Source organism: the organism of the source record quoted next, unplaced genomic scaffold, assembly GCF_019419815.1.
Source record: "Pyrus x bretschneideri cultivar Hongxiangsu unplaced genomic scaffold, Pyrus_bretschneideri_v1 Contig142, whole genome shotgun sequence".
NCBI lineage: Eukaryota > Viridiplantae > Streptophyta > Magnoliopsida > Rosales > Rosaceae > Pyrus > Pyrus x bretschneideri.
This window is the reverse complement of record NW_025999438.1, coordinates 149,538-166,522: the sequence shown is the minus strand read 5'-3', so window position 1 is coordinate 166,522 and position 16,985 is coordinate 149,538. Positions and strand designations below refer to the sequence as shown.

General features: G+C 44.0%; 1 pseudogene; it reads left to right on the top strand.

Moving 5' to 3' along the window:
- Window positions 1–186: 186 nt before the first annotated feature.
- Window positions 187–1,562, top strand: LOC108866098 (annotated as a pseudogene).
- Window positions 1,563–16,985: the final 15,423 nt, after the last annotated feature.

Sequence of the window (16,985 nt, the reverse complement as noted above, 5' to 3'; positions counted from 1 at the left end):
AGTTTTCATAATTAAATAAAAATAAATAAAAAATTAGTCCTGGCTAGTCTGGCATTACATCAAACACTTCACAATTTTAGTACTGCTTAGTCCAGGCCTAGCCAATCCAGCTTAGTCACTAAAGTTAATCCAGTCTGAGTTAGTCTGGTGCAACAAACGCACCCTCAAAGTTTACGCAGAAAATAAATGGTATTGTTTCTTGAAAATGGTGCAGGAGAATGGTGGAATAATGACGTCGAAGAACTTGTTAAACAAGGAAACAAACTGGGATTGCCACCAAACATGTCGGATGCACACACCATCAATGGGAAACCAGGTCCGCTGTTTCCATGTTCTGAAAAACGTAAGCTAGTGCCTTCGAAAGAGAAATTTTTTACACTACACTTTTGAGGTGATTCGTATATATAATTTCGAGTTTTATATGCTATCTCAGATACCTATGCATTGGAGGCTGAACAAGGAAAGACGTACCTACTACGAATCATCAATGCTGCACTCAATGATGAGCTATTCTTCGCCATTGCTGGCCACAACATGACAGTGATTGAAATTGACACAGTCTATACCAAACCATTCACAACTCAAGCAATACTAATAGCACCAGGCCAGACTACAAACGTACTTGTTCAAGCAACCCAAGCGCCTGGCAGATATTTCACGTGGCTGCCAGGCCATTTATGGATGCACCCGTGTCGGTTGACAACAAAACTGCCACCGCAATACTACAATACAAAGGCATCCTGAATTCCGTACAGCCAGTCCTTCCTCAACTTCCAGCACTCAATAACACCGCCTTCGCATTAAACTACGATGACAAGCTAAGAAGTCTAAACACAGCACAGTTGCCAGCCAATCTACCTCTCAAAGTTGATCGACATCTCTTTTACACGATTTGCTTAGGAATCAACCCTTGCCCTACTTGTCTGAATGGAACACAGCTCACTGCTTCTTTAAACAGTATCACTTTTGTGATGCCAAAAATTGGGCTGCTTCAAGCCCATTTTTTCAACACCAAGGGAGTATTTACCACAGATTTCCCAGATCGGCCTCCAACGCCTTTCAATTACACTGGTGCAACGCTCACTACCAACCTTGGAACGAAACAAGGCACGCGGTTTAGCAAGATTGCCTTCAATTCGACGGTAGAGTTGGTGCTACAAGACACAAATCTTCTCACAGTGGAGTCGCATCCCTTCCACCTTCATGGTTACAATTTCTTGGTTGTTGGATCTGGAATTGGGAACTATGACCCAAAAAAGGACCCGACTACATTAACTTGGTTGACCCTCCTGAGAGAAACACAGTGGAAGTTCCCACTAGTGGTTGGACTCCATAAGGTTCAGGGCTGATAATCCAGGTAAAGACATCAACATAATAGTGTTATGCACATTAAACTGTAAATTTACTAAATTAAGCAAGACTGCGATTGTTTTTAAATATATTTTACTAATCTTTCGGACTGTAATTTGATCATCTTTAGGTGTATGGTTCATGCACTGTACTTTGGAGCTGCTCCTAGCTGGGGTTTGAAGATTGCATTTGTGGTGCAAAATGTTGGATAGTGGCCAAATTAGGCTAGGAAACAAAACAAAATTGATGAGGGAACATCATGATGAGGATTATGTTTCCTTGTTTTGTGGCTTGTTTTGTTCCTTGTTTTGTGGCTTGTCTTGTTCCTTGTTTTGTGGCTTTTTCAAAGCCATAATTATTTGGCTTTCGGGTGGAAGAAAGGAGGAGAAGAAAAGGGGCTGATTTTTATTTAAAGGCTTGCCGAGTGAAAAGAGAGAAGAAGGAGGAGAACAAAAGAAAAAATTAGAGAGTGAGAGTAAGGAACTCTTGGGGTAGAGTGAGGCTCTTGGGAAAATTCTGTGAGTGGGTGTACAAGGGATATGGGATTGGGTTATGTCGATTTAACTCATGTGTAACTTGTACTGTTTTTCTCATAGTGAAGAGCAATATCTCTCCGAGGACGTAGGCAGGTTTTTGCCGAACCTCGTAAATTTCTCGGTGTCTTTATTTCTTGTATTTTAAACTATTCAACTGTGGGTTTGTATGTTGGTGAGATAATCAGCCAAGGCACAACAATTAGTATCAGAGCTTTGTTGGAAGCTTTGGTTCATTGAAGGTTCAGATTTATTATTCACCATGATGACTACAAACATGTCGTTTTCAGTTGAGAAGTTTAATGGGAAGGGCAGTTTTACTCTCTGGCAGATGAGAGTAAAGGATGTCTTGACTCAACAAGGCTTGGTTAGAGCTTTGAAGGGAAAAGATGGGAAGCCTAAAGAAATGACAGATGACCAGTGGGAGGAGCTGGAGTCGCGTTGTGTTAGCACGATTCGACACTGCATAGCTGATAACATTATCAACAATGTTATGGATGAAGATTATGCGCCTGCACTGTGGGAGAAGTTGGAAAAACTCTATATTGCTAAGAGTTTGACCAACAAGTTACATCTGAAGAGGAAGCTGTACAAGCTGAAGATGGATGAAGGCGGGAATCTCATGGACCACATGAATGTGTTCAATGGATACTTGGATCAATTGAGGAAAGTTGATGTTAAGGTTGAGGAAGAAGATAAAGCCCTCTTACTTCTTACCTCACTTCCAGATTCGTATGAGAATATTGTGACAACCTTATTGCATGGAAAAGATACAGTAAGTTTGGAGTAGGTGCAGGCTTCTTTGGTGTCTTATGATACACAAAAGAGGAAGACCATTGTTGATGGTGGGCACGAGACTGCTTTAGCTGTTCAAGGTTGGAATCATGGAAGAAAATTGGGAGGAGGATTTGAGAGAGACAGCAGGTTCAAATCAAGCTCCAAAGGCAAGGGACCACAATGCTATGACTGCAAAGAATTCGGGCATAAAAAGATAAATTGTCCTTTGAGAAAAAGAAAGGATGATCTTGGTCCATGTAAACACGAAAAATTCCTGAAACAAGAGACAAGAATATGTGTACAAAATAATATTTGTGTTTAAAGATTTTGGGGTTACAATCTTTTTGTAATTTGGTCCTCTGATTCTATCTTCGTAGGGTGTAGGTTTGTGGATGAGTTGTTGATCCAAAGGGCCGTCGGGGCTTGATCTAAGGATGAACAGTTGATGAATGGATCTTCAAGGGGCGTTGGACTTGATCTTGAAGAATGGGTGTATGAGTTTGTTGAGGTTGTTGATCCAAAGGGGCCGTTGGGGCTTGATCTTAGGATAAACGGATGATGAATGATGAACACTTTCTTCAAGGGGCCGTCGGGGCTTGATCTTGAGTTGGTGGGAGTTCTTCAAGGGCCGTTGGGGCTTGATCTTGAATTGGTGGTTGTTCTTCAAGGGCCGTTGGGGCTTGATCTTGAATTGGTGGGAGTTCTTCAAGGGCCGTTGGGGCTTGATCTTGAAGGAGGATTTGACGAAGAACGAAAAGTGCTTTCTTGGTCCTTCGGGATTCGCTTGAGAGCTTTAGAGTTTCAAGGCTTCAAGGTTTTTGTGTAACGTAAATTTCTCTTCCTTTCCTTCTTTCTTCCTTTCTTCCTTTCTTCCTTTCTCCTTTTTTTTCTTCCTTTCTTCCTTTCTTCCTTTCTCCTTTTTTTTCTTCTCCAAAAGGAATGCCTTGGCTTCCTATTTATAGAATTCCAAAACTTGATTTTTGGATTTAAATAATCAGATGAAATAAATCATTTCTGCCAAGTATTGACACGTGTCCTATTTGATGACTTTTCCAATTTATTTCGATTTTTCGTTGAGTCACACGCTACATGTAAAATTTATGTGATACGTGAGCGTTGAAATTTTAATTATTGGTCAACATTCATTTCACCGAAATTTTGATGTCTACAAATGCCCCCACTTCAAGGCGCGTCGTAGACATGTGCTTGTCACGTGTAGAAGATGCGTTTTGAAGTCCCTTAATGTAGATGTCAACCCAAGGGCCGTCGAGGCTTGATCTTGAATTGGGCTGGAAATTTCTTCAAGGGCCATCGAGGCTTGATCTTGAGTTCGACTTGAAGATTTTCTGGTTTCCTCCAATCGTTGATTTTCCACAGGTTACTCTTGAACTGGGTGTAGGATTCTTTTGGTCTCCTCCACTCGTTGATTTTCCTTTGTGCTACTCTTGAACTGGGCAACAGGATTCTTTTGGTCTCCCCCGAAGGTCTGAGCTTACTCCTTTTTTCTGTTTCTTTGTTCAATCTCTCCAATTCGTATTGAAGAGGGTTAGAGGATAGTTCAGCATATGCAGTTGTAGCTTGTCTCCACATGCTTCAATGTATCATTTTCACTTGCCTTACTTGCTCCCCTTTGCAGAAGTGGTCCCTTCTCTGGAAGTGTATCAACCGTTGAAGATGACTACTCGAGAGCAACGCTAGGTAAGCAATCAGGGAAGGGATTCCAGGCAGTCGGAAGACTGACTCCAAGTGCCGGCTGATTGCTCCTTTCACTTTGCTATGCGAGTAATAACAAAGACAAAGGAAAAAACAGGGAAAGAGCATGATATGAGATACCTTTGCTTTTGACCTTGATGATATGAGATACCTTTGCTTTTGAAGAAGCGGTGAATGAATCAGCACATGCTTCCATCTACCGTTTTCTCCTGGGTCATCTGTACTCCAGGCATCTGGTATCATCTTTGGGGAAGAAGAAAAAATTGAGTATTTCAAAAGGCTTTGCTGGGAGTGCGCCCTCAGAGGTGAGGAAGAGTTGGGCATTATCTTCAGGTCTGCCTTGCCATAAAAGATGAAGGTCGACATATATAGGGATTTCCCAATAACAAGTGGTGGTACTGTTCTTTTACCCTTGTCGACAAACGTTTTGATCCCGCAAATCCGGCTTTTTGAAATAGTGACGACTCTTCGATCTTTGAATACGCCTCTTTGATTTCTGAACGACGCCTCTTCGATTTCTGAACGAGTGCCTCTTTTGACAAAGCTGCACGCGTTTTTTGAAAAACAGAGAAAGCGTCGCCGAACTTTGTGTTTGTCGGCTAAAGATGTGTAGCTGCGATGATGACCTCCACGTGATCTTTTGACAAAGTGGCACCCATGCTCTGAAAAGCCGAGAAAGCGTCGCCAACCTCCACGTGTTTTCAACTTTGTCGGAGATCTTTTGACAAAGTTGAACGCGTTTTCTGAAAAGCCGAGAAAGCGTCGCCTAACTTACGCCGGAAAATCCAGCTTTTGAGATTTGCAGAGCGATGTCTCTTCACTTTTGAATAAGCAGACCTTCGATTTCTGAACCAACGCCTCTTTGATTTCTGAGCAAGCGCCTCTTCGATTTCTGAGCAAGCGCCTCTTCCTTTTTATAGAGGTATTGATCACCTCTAACATGCACACTTTGAAGGTTGCTCATTCCCGAAAATCATCTCCGGCCTTTTGAGTTTTAACTCCATCCACCCATCTCTTTTAACACCTTTGAAAAAAAATGGCTAACCCATCGAACTTTAGCTTAGAATTGAGTCTCAGCAGTGATACGGGCGCGCCGCGTCAAGGTAACGTATGGCGCCCTTCTTTCTTATCTTCTAACGGTCCTCTTACAGGTGAAGACTCAGTGATGCAGGATGCAACAACAGCTACAATAGTAGCTAAGAACCTCCTCACACCAAAAGATAGTAGGCTGCTTTCAGGACGGTCCGATGAGTTGGCCGTTCAAGAGTCCCTCGCTCTCAGTGTTCAGTGTGCGAGCTCTGTGTCCAACATGGGCCAACGCCTGCTTGCTCGGTCTCGTCAAGTGGAATCATTGATGGCAGAGGTGGAAGATCTTAAGCAGGAGATTAAACAACTTAAGTACGAGAATAGAAGTTTGCATGTGCTTGCAAATAACTATTCGTCGGGCATGAAGAGGAAGCTTGATGAGATGCAAGAATCTCAAGGTCGAATTCAAAGTGACCGTCAAAGGCTTGCGTCTTTCTTCCAGAGGCACCTTTTTCCTGCGTCATCTAGCGTTCCACCCAGTATTGGGGCCTCGAATGATCTATCTTCGGTGCCTCCCGCTCCTGGAGTTTGGCCAAGTAGTGGAGTTTCACGTGAACAACCTTTGTGAAAGCTCCATCTTTTTTTTTTTTTTTTTTTTTTTTTTGTACGCACTTGTAATTTCTCGGAGATTAATGGACATGCTTTATTTTATTCAGTGTATTGTGCTAAATACAGATAAAACATATAAATCACCAAGATTTTTTTTTTTTTTTTTTTTCGGTGGAGCTGATCCACCAAAGATTTTTTTTTTTTTTTTTTACTTTAATCATTACTTCCTAACATCATCATTTCATTTTACTTTATTTTATTATTTTTTATTATTTTATTTTATATATATATATATATATATTTTTTTTTTTTTTTATTATTATTATTTTTCTTCTTTCGGTGGCGCTGAGCCACCAAAGATGCTTTTTTTTTTTTTTTTTTTTTTTTTTATTCTTTACTTTCATCATTACTTCCCAACATCGTCATTTTTTTTTTCTATATAAAGGATCTGCAAGAGGCTGCCAAACCATCGAAAAAACCAGGAACGCATAAATTGTCTGCTTTGCTTGACTCAGTCTCCACGGGCCTCAAATTGCTACAAAATTCCATTGATGGCACATGCGAAAGGCGGTTTGGTAGCTGGTGCTGTCTTTGAAAGATGCTTCCCAACATCATCATTGCTACCTCTTTTTTATTAAGGTGCTTCCCAACATCATAATAATTTTTTTTTTTTTGTATTTATTTATATATATAGTGATCTGCAACCCAACATCATAATTATTATTTTTTTTTATTTTTTTTATTTTTAGGTGGTGATCAAGGCTGAGGCTGCCAAACCGACGAAGAACCCAGGAACGCATAAATTGGTGGTGTAGAAAGAGTGGTGTTGTGCAAAGATTGCAAAGGGATTTTGCTGTGTAATGCCTTTTGGTCATAGTCTTCCCTTGGTAGTGACGTTGCCGTGCCTCTTGCCGCTGCTTGGAGCTTGTTGCAGTGTGTCACTTTTACCGTGTGGGGTTATGCAAAAGACTGCAGCGAGTTTATGCTGTGTAGTGCCTTTTGATCATAATTTTCCTCGGTGGTGACGTTGTTGTGCCTCTTGCTGCTGCTTGCTACACCGTCATCGCTGCACTGTTCGCTGCACACCTATTGCACTGTCTGTTGTCCTGCTGTTCAAGTTTTGTGGCTGTTTTTGCTTTGTTGCGGTCATGGTATTTTTCAAATGTTTTAAGAGCAACACCATCACCATTCTTGCGAAGGAAGGTGATTCGCAAGATAGGGGAACAACGCTGAAGATTTACACCCCACTGACTGGCCTTAAGGCGCTTGCTCTTCCTACAAAAGACAACTCCATGCATATTAAGTCGTGGTCTTCTGAAGTATCTTGGAAGGTGGCAGACTTTGTTCGATCAAATACGGAGAAGGAGGCGTGCACACTGGGGATTCTTATCTTGAACCCTTCGCACCATGCTCGTGACAATCATCCGGCTTCGTTTAAGCTTCTCGGAGATCACATTCGCAGCGGAGCTATGGCTTGGAATGATGTCTTGTCGACTACCGGAGAAGCTGTTTTTGCTGAGTCTTATTGGGAATGGCTTGAAGATGTCTTGGGCCGATCTAAACATGTGCTTACTAGCGTGGGCCTTTACCATGCCGTGTACGCATCTTTGTTTAGTTATGATCTCCATCATTCTGTCCTTCATGCATTCTTCGAGCATTGGTGTTCAGCGACTAACACGCTTCATACAGCTCAAGGAGAGATGTCAATTTCACTTTGGGATCTCCACAAGATAGGGGGATTGCCAATCCAAGGCAAGTTTTATTACGAGGTCGTTCTTAGTGCGGAGGAACTTTCTCTCTGCAACAACCGAGGATTGCCTGCAAGTTGTCGCTGTTTATTTTGGGCATATCACAAGCTTTCCCAAGATGCTCGAGGTGAATCAGGCGTGAAGATTTCTTCATGGATCCGCTTCTGGTATTGGGAGGACGCAAGGTACAAGAAGTCCTCGAAGAGAAGAAGTTGCAACAAAACCACTAAGCCAAAGGGAGACCCATATCCGTCTGGTGCCATTGGTTCAGCTAGGCGCCGTTCCCCTGCCGAGTTGAGAGCGTTTGAGGACCTTGGCATAGCACCAGAGCATGTGGAAGAATCTTACCTAGCTGCTTTCTTAGCTTGTTGGCTTTGTAAGTTTGTTTTTCCAATCGGCGACGTCAACTTTGTTCGTCCTGGGGTTTTCAAAGTTGCTAGCAAGATGGCTGCAGGTGAATCTTTCAGTCTTGCTATCCCGGTTTTGGCCAATATTTATAACGGCTTGAGTGTTGTTTCGAACTCGGCAAACACTGAAGATCGTGATGCGGTTCTTCCCTACCACTATGTGTATGGTTGGTTGGGTGAGTACTTCGGCACTCATTTTGTTTCTTCAACTCTAAACAAGTCAGGGCCTTTGATGACGAAGTATTCTGGCGTGCTTTCTTCGAAGAGCCTCGATGATTCCCAGGCGCAAGCACTGTTTAGAAGCTGCAAAGGCTTGAAGATGGACTATCTGGCGAGAGTTGGCTCAGTGCGGCGAGACATCATGGACGATTCGCATCTTCGCTTCTCAGACTTATCTTACCTTATAAGTCTTCGCTCAGGGTATGTTTCTTTGCGGCAAGAAGATCGATGCATTGTTCAACCGTATAGTCCCCACCGTTTCAGCAGGCAATTTGGTTTTGTCCAACATGTGCCAGGCAAGCTGAAGGGAAAAAACCAATTAGACTCCTTGCAAGCCGTGTATATGCATTGGGAGTCTTGTACCCGTGCATGTACAAATGCTTCTATCACCCTGCCGGCCAAAGACGAGTTCAAGAGCAGTCCAGTAACCCGCGCTTACGTAAGTTGGTGGTCAAAGGTATATTATGAGAATTTGGGGATGGCAAGTGGTACCAATTCTTCTCATTCACACCTTAATGTATTGAAGGAGGGGTGCTCTGTGGTTCCTACACAACTGATATCTTTTGATTGCGCGAGTGCTGCTACTTTGCAAGATAGACCAGTGGTTTTAGCCCTTCAACGCCCACGGTTGTCTTCTCAACATCTGGATGTATCTGAAGAGGCTGGTGATGAAGTTGATTCGCACGAAGATGGACTTGTTTTGCGACAGGGTCAACAAGTTTTAAACAAGCGACGTCTTGAAGGCGCTCAGGCCGATAGCGATATCAATTTTCATCACAAGAAGAAAGAAGTGTTTAGGCTCCCTCAACTCGATGGCAGTGTGTCGTTTGAGAAAGACGTATGCATCTTCTTCTCTCTTATGACTTCTTCTGCTTTCATTGTTCTAGCTTTTGTTTCTAACAGCTTTCTTTGTTTTCTTTAGGTTGGGCCTTCTTGTTCTTTTGACTTGGTAACCACATGTATTTATTCTTATGCGGAGATGCTATTTGGGGGTGACCTACCTACAGGCGAGGAGATTGGGGATCCACCAGGTACAGAGCTTATCCCAAGTTTGTCAAGTTTCCCAAGTTTGCCGTGTGTAGGTGGAGGCATGCAAGATCCCGTCATGCATTCTATACCTTTGCCAGCTAGCTCTGAGATCTCTCTGAGAGGGCCAAACCTCAGTGGTACTGAGCAGCTTATTCATCGCATCAATCTTCATGCGGCAATGGATATCAAGAGCCATATTGAGGGGAGGATTTCGAAATGCCCGTTGGAGGACCTTGCGTTGCTTAAGGAGGACTTGTCGAAACTTATTTCTGCAATTGACAATCTTAACATTGATTCTTCATCCTTAAAGATCAAGATTGCTGAAATTATGGCCGCCTCAACTGAGTATTCTTCCTTGCGTGTTATTTCCTTGAAGAAGTTGAGTCCAGATGTTAGAGCTCACCAACTTGCTGCAATAGACTTGTCACTAACCCAAGCCCGGTCTTCTCAGCAAGCTGCTTCGGGAGATTATCAATCTACAGAGACTTCTTTAGCTTCCGTCCGGGTACGTCTAGATATGTTGATGCGAGAACAAGAACAGCTGGGCATCGAGGCATCAAAACTTGAAAGTGTTCTCGGGGAGCAGGGAGCTACACTTTCTCAATGCCAATAGGAGATTTCACGCCTAGAACAAGAGAAAGACATGGCTATAGAGTTGCCCATCATATCTCTCACCGAGGTAGAGACTTTGAAGGCTTTGGAAGGCTTGCTTGAAGACCGCCTTCTTAGTTTTAGGGACATAGTTTTCGAGTAGTGTCTTCTGCCCTTTTTCTTTTGTAATCAGACTTTTTTCCTTTAAAGAAATAAAATGTTTGCTTTCTTGAGTTTGCTCTTTATTCTTCAAAGTTTTTTTTTTTTTTTTTTTTTAATAGAGAACATATATTTTTTTTTTTAATACATAGTAACATATGTTTTTTTTTTTTTTTTTTTTTTTTTTTTTTTTGTAATAAAATTGACTTTCTTTAATGAAACATTTATTTTTTTATTTTGATGTGACTGTACTTGAAGTTTTGAAGTTTCAAGTTGCCTACGTACTCTTCCAAAGAAGAGATCAAGTCATAACGTAGTTCAAATGAGTGATGGTTTTGATGATGATTTTGCCGTACACAGTTTATGCTCTTGCGGGCCAGGAGCGTGGTGCGTTTGCTTTAGGGGTAGTAGCGCTTCAAAAATCTGCCGTTGATGGGGCCGATCTTCAACCCGTCTTCTGCCATGATTAAGTAGGCGCCATTGGTGTAGATCTCTTGTATCACGTAGGGTCCATCCCACTTTGATGTGAACTTGCTTTTTGTCTTATGAGTTGTAATGATAGGCCTACGCAATGCCAGCACGAGATCTCCGGCTTGGAAAGACCTTGGGCGGATTTTCTTGTTGAATGCCTTGGATAACCGTGCTTGGTAGCATTCCAAGTGTTGTTGAGCTTCGAGCCTTCTCTCATCCAGCGCTTCCAACTCCTGAAGGCGCAACTTTGCATTTTCTTCATCAGTCAAGCCTTCTTGTATAGCCATCCTTAGTGAGGGGATTTGACTTTCGAGCGGTAGAACAGCTTCTACGCCATATACGAGAGAATAAGGTGTAGCTCGGGTAGGAGTCCTATGTGTAGTCCTATATGCCCAAAGTGCTTCACTTATTCTTTCATGCCAGTCTCTCTTTGTTCGGTCGATTACCTTTTTCAGGAGGTTGCACAACGTCTTGTTGAATGCCTCTGCCAGGCCGTTGGCCGGAGCATGATACATGGAAGACTTGTGCTGCTTGAACTTGTATTTGTCGCAAAGCTCGTCCACGAGTCGGTTGGAGAACTGCTTTCCGTTGTCAGTGATAATGTAGCGAGGCACCCCATATCGGTGGATGATATGCTCCTTGATGAAACGAACAACAGTTTCCTTTTTTACTTCCCTTAAAGGTATGGCTTCAGCCCACTTGGAGAAGTAATCTGTTGCAGCTAGGATGTAAGCTTCCCCTGCAGATGACTTTGGCGTAATTGGTCCTACAACGTCCAATCCCCATGCGTCGAATGGCCATGAAGCAACTGTAGGGTGTAATGGTTCAGGCGGTTGATGTATGAAGTTGGCGTGGAATTGGCAGGCTTGGCACATTTTGGCGTGTTCCAGGCAGTCCTTCACCATACTTGGCCAGTAGTAACCCATTCTTTTAAGCCGGAAATGTAGCTTTGGTCCAGACTGATGTGCCCCACACACACCTGAATGTGCTTATTCTATGGCTTGATTAACTTCTTCCTCACCAAGGCATCTCAGGAGCACTCCTTCAAAAGAGCGTCGGTAGAGTGTTCCTTTGTAGTAAAGGAAGCGAGGTGCTCGTCGGCGTATTTCGGAACGGTGTCTAAGATCATCTGGAAGCTTTCCGTGCTCTAAGTAGTCGATCAGCGGCTGTCTCCACTCTTCAGCATCAACTGGAAGTACTGAGATGACATTTGTATCATCTAGTGACATTTCATTAACGAGCGGAATCACCCACCTTTGGCAAACTGGCACGTCTGCAACTTCATCTTTTCCTAGTGTCATACTCGAGGCTAGCTTGGCGAGAGCGTCTGCCATTTGATTTTCCTTTCTTGGCACATGTTCTAGTGTCACAGCTTCGAACTTTTGTAGCAGTTGGGTCGCTAGCCGGAAGTATGGGATGAGATCATCTTTCCTCACCTCATATTCAGTTAAGAGTTGATTGATTATGAGCTTGGAATCGCCATACACCTCAAGAGCTGTGACTCCCATGTTGATCGCCATTTGGAGCCTGATTATCAATGCTTGGTACTCAGCAACATTGTTGGAGCATAGCTCATTCAGTTGGAAGGAGTAAGGTAGTATTTGCCTTTGTGGCGTCATGAATACTACTCCTGCCCCCGCTCCGTCTGCTCGTGCGGATCCATCGAAGAACATCGTCCATGTCGGGAAAATATTGATGTAGAACACCTCTTCGTCAGGCAAGTCGTCTGAGATTTTCCAATCAGCCGGGATTGGATGATCGGCAAGGAAGTCTACTAGCGCTTGTCCCTTGACGGCTTTAGCTGAGACGTAGATGATCTCATATTGATTAAGAAGCAAAGCCCATTTAGCGAGTCGCCCCGTCAAGACTGGCTTAAACATAACGTATTTGACAGGGTCGGCTTTAGCAACCAAGTGGATGGTGTAAGCATGCATGTAATGTCTGAGTTTCTGAATGGCAAACACCAAAGCGAGGCACATCTTTTCTATTGGGGAATAGTTCAACTCAGCGCCGGTGAGAGTTCGACTGAGGTAGTAAAGTGCTCCTTCTTTTTGGGATTCATTCTCTTGCGCCAAGAGTGCTCCGATTGAATTTTCCTGAGCAGCAATATACAATATGAGTGGTTTCCCGGGCACAGGTGCCCCTAGGACAGGTGGACTTGACAAATATTTCTTTATGCTTTCAAAAGCATTATGGCACGCTTTGTCCCATACGAATGGGACATCTTTCTTCATAAGGCGACTGAACGGTTGACAACGCCCTGCGAGGTTGGAGATGAAGCGTCTAATGAAGGCTAGCCATCCTTGTAGACTTTTCAGCTCGTGCAGGTTTCTTGGCTCGGGCATGCTTTGAATGGCCTTGATCTTTGATTGGTCTACTTCAATACCACGGTGCTTGACGATGAAGCCGAGGAATTTTCCAGAGGTGACGCCAAACGCACACTTTAACGGGTTCATCTTGAGGTTGTATTTTCGCAGCCTTTCGAACACTATTCGCAGATCCTTCAAGTGGTCTGATCTTTTCTTCGTCTTAACCACCACATCATCTACGTAACGTTCTACGTTTTTGTGTAGCATGTCATTGAAGATTTTCTGCATTGCGCGTTGATACGTAGCTCCAGCGTTCTTTAGACCAAAGGGCATCACCTTGTAGCAGTAAATACCTTTTGGAGTACGAAAGGCTGTTAGTTCCTCGTCTTCGAGGGCCATGCGAATTTGATTGTACCCAGAAGAGCCATCCATGAATGATAATGCCTCATGGCCAGTGGTTGCATCCACCATGATTTCAATGATTGGCAAGGGGAAGTCGTCCTTTGGGCAAGCATCGTTGAGGTCCCGGAAGTCTACGCAAACACGTATTTGTCCTGATTTCTTAAGGACAATGACGATGTTGGAGATCCACTTGGGGTATTGCACTTCTCGAATAAAGCCTGCTTCGATTAGCTTGTCGATCTCGACCTCGATTTGTGGGATAAGCTCAGATCGATAGCGTCTTTGAGTTTGCTTTATCGGTCGTGTTCCAGGCCTGACCGCAAGATGATGAACAGCGATGATAGGGTCCAGGCCGGGCATTTCTTTGTAGGTCCAGGCAAAGACGTCTTTGTACTCTAACAACAGCTGATAATACTCCTCTATCTCATCTGTACTTAATAATGCACTTACGAAGATAGGCTTTGGTTCCTTGCTTGTACCTAAGTTGAGTTCCTTGAGATCATCGACCGTGGCTTGCCCCCCATCTTCGAGCTGTGGTGGTGCAGCAGTGACATCTTCCTCGGGGATTTCGTCTTCTTTACCTTCTTGAACCGTGATGTGGAAAACATCTTGGATCTCCTCTTCAGTGCTGTCTTCTCGAGCTTGTTGGCATAAAGATTGTCTGGTGTGGATGATAGTACGCCTTCTCACTTTCAGTGGTCCCTTTGTGTCGACCTCTAAGATTGCTTGGCGCTTTATCCTTGAAGGAATCAAGCTTCGAACGTCATCTTTTTCTCCTAACCCATCGAGCTTTACTTCCTTTGGTGTTGTCTTCCTCTTTCCAAAAGGCTTCTCATTATCTTCAAATTTTTCTGAAGCTGATCGTCGCAGAGGAGAGATAACTGTGCTGCTTTGTTTCTTAAGCTTTAACAACCGTTCAAAAACAGAGTTTTGGGATGTTGGCGCGTTAAGCCTCTTGAAGACAGAGGTTTGGTCTTGACCACCAATGCGATTAAACACTGAAGTTCTGGAGCTTGAATGGCTCATCCTATCGAAGACCAACGTCCGAGGGGAGGGTTTAGGCTCTTCTTGGTCTTGTTCAATGCTCACGCTGATGTGTTGAGCGCTAGTGTTTTTCGCTTTGTTTGAAATCATCACAGGTGCATTTGGTGTGAAACCAAGTCCAGCTTTGTTGTTGTCAACTCCGTAACCATGCTCCTTCAACTTCTTTTGAGTTTTGGTAAGGTTACGTTCTTCATCATTGACGGTGTTTGAAACCTTCTTTCCAGCCACCACAGAAGAAGTGAAGTCGTACCCGGCCTTTGACATGAGTTTGTAGGCGTTAGGGTCGAAACCTTCCTCGGTCCTTTTGGTTGGAAAAAAGCTTGATTCCACCTTCTTTGGTAGAGCTTTTATGAAGCCTTGTGGTAGTCTTGCGACCTTAGCATCCCCTAGCTGTGTCAAAGGCAAAACTGCATTTGTCTTGAGCAACTTCACATTATCCGCGTGCCACTGTGTGTCGGCTTTTCTTGTTCCAGTTTCGAATGGAGATTCACCATTCTTTCTTCTTGACATCGGGATATATCGGAATATGGGTGCGTTCAGTCCCTCTGACGGCATCCTACTCTCTTTAGTTGTTGCAGGTTTAGCAAACTCGTCATCGTCTTTGCTTGAAGATGGCACAGTCTGCTCTTTTTGCTTTTTAGGCATGACTTGCCACTCCTGCTTTTTAGGTGCTGCTTTGCCCATGGATTTGATATCTTCCGAAAGGGCTTCGGGTACCACGTCTTCATCCATGTAGAACTTGGCGTCTGCAAAGTGTGATTCGGCTTCGGTGAATGGCTTGGTATCACCTTGGATCACCTTCACTCCTTCTCGGTAAAATTTTAGGCATTGGTGAAGGGTGGATGGCACTACCCCATTTGCGTGGATCCAAGGTCTTCCTAAGAGCAAGCTATAGGAAGTTCTTGCATCAATCACGTGGAATATCGTGCTTGATTTGAGCTCACCAATGGTCATCTCTACTCGGATCATGCCCATCGCCCTTTGTCCTCCTTGGTTAAAACCCTGGATCAGCAGACGGCTCAGGGATAGTTCATTCACCTTGATGCCGATTATGGTCATTGTTGATTTTGGCATGATGTTTATGGCCGACCCACCATCCACAAGCATGCGGTTGACTTTGTATTCCCTTACGTACCCTGAGACGAAGAGAGGACGGTTGTGAGGCTTTGATCCCAGCAGTAGGTCTTCGTCAGTGAAGTTAATTGTGTCATGGGTGGCACAACATGTGACACATTCATGTGGCTGAAGCTTCAAGCCTTCGTCGTTACTTTCTCGCACTTCGTGATCGCCGGGACCTGCCAGGACTGCTGCTAGTGCTTTTCGTATCTTTTTTGGCAATGGTAGCGCTTCCTCGATGCTAAAGTGTGTTGGCAGACCTTCTTCAGGTGTGAGGGTCTTTTCTACCTCAGTGGCGATAGCTTTGCCTTTTGAGGGCTCTTCTATTTCTACTTCAACCATGTGACAGGCCACGGTAGCGCACTGTTGGAAAAAGTCATTCGGGAAGTACTCACGCAAGGAAACGGGAATGCGTGGCTCCTGCTCCATAAGTTCCCTAGCATATGTTGTTTTATTATGCTTTATGTTTCTTTTAGGCTTCGCATTGTTGCGGCCGTGGTGATTTCTTCTTTGTTCCACATTTGGCTGTATGACTCGTGGTCTTGGTTTCCTTGTCTTTTTGTAGGTTACCAATATCCATCCTTCTTCATTATCAGCATGTGCATCTTGGTCGCTTCTTTCCAGTGATGGTTGTGTAGGGGGTGCCGTGCAACTTGAGCATTCACGGGAACAGTCAGGTGTCGTTTGGAGAGGCACAGGATTAAACGATCCAAACGCAATTGTAGTGGTATGCGTTGCGGCCGTTTCCTCAAGATCGAGCTCAATTTGCCCTTGTTGTGCTAGCTTCATGATGAGTTCTTTAAGAACGAAGCACTTGCCAACAGGATGGCTCACAATACGATGGTACTTGCAGTACCTAGGATCGTTTGTGCGATTCATTTCTTCAGGACGCTTGCATTCGGGTAGCTCAATCACCTTTTTTTCCAGCAAGTCATCTAACATGGCAGCCATGTCAGAGTCAGGAAACGGGTACGTTTTCTGTTCTAACTCTCTCAAGGTGCTCTTGTATCTGTCTTGGGTGCGAGGAGGCTCACTTGTCTTTATCTCCTTCGCTTTCTTCTTGGAGGAGATCTTGATGGGCGCTGAGGAAGTCTTGATGGGGGTAGTGTTGACGGTGAAAGCTTCCTTAGCGGGCTTCTTCCCGGTCTTGTCTACATTTGGGGCGAATACTTTATCCTTATTGAAGTTAGTAATCGGCTCCTTTTTCCCGTGATTAGCGATACTCAGCTCCATGTCGTGGGAACGAGTTGCTAGTTCTTCGAATGTTCTTGGTTTTATGCCTTGGAGGATGTAATGCAACCCCCAGTGCATGCCTTGAACACACATCTCAATGGCAGAGGTTTCAGAAAGCCGATCTTTGCAATCCAGACTTAAGGAGCGCCATCTATTTATGTAGTCGACGACAGGTTCATCTCTCCACTGTTTCGTACTGGTCAGCTCTAGCATGCTTACAGTACGACGAGTGCTGTAGAAACGGTTGAG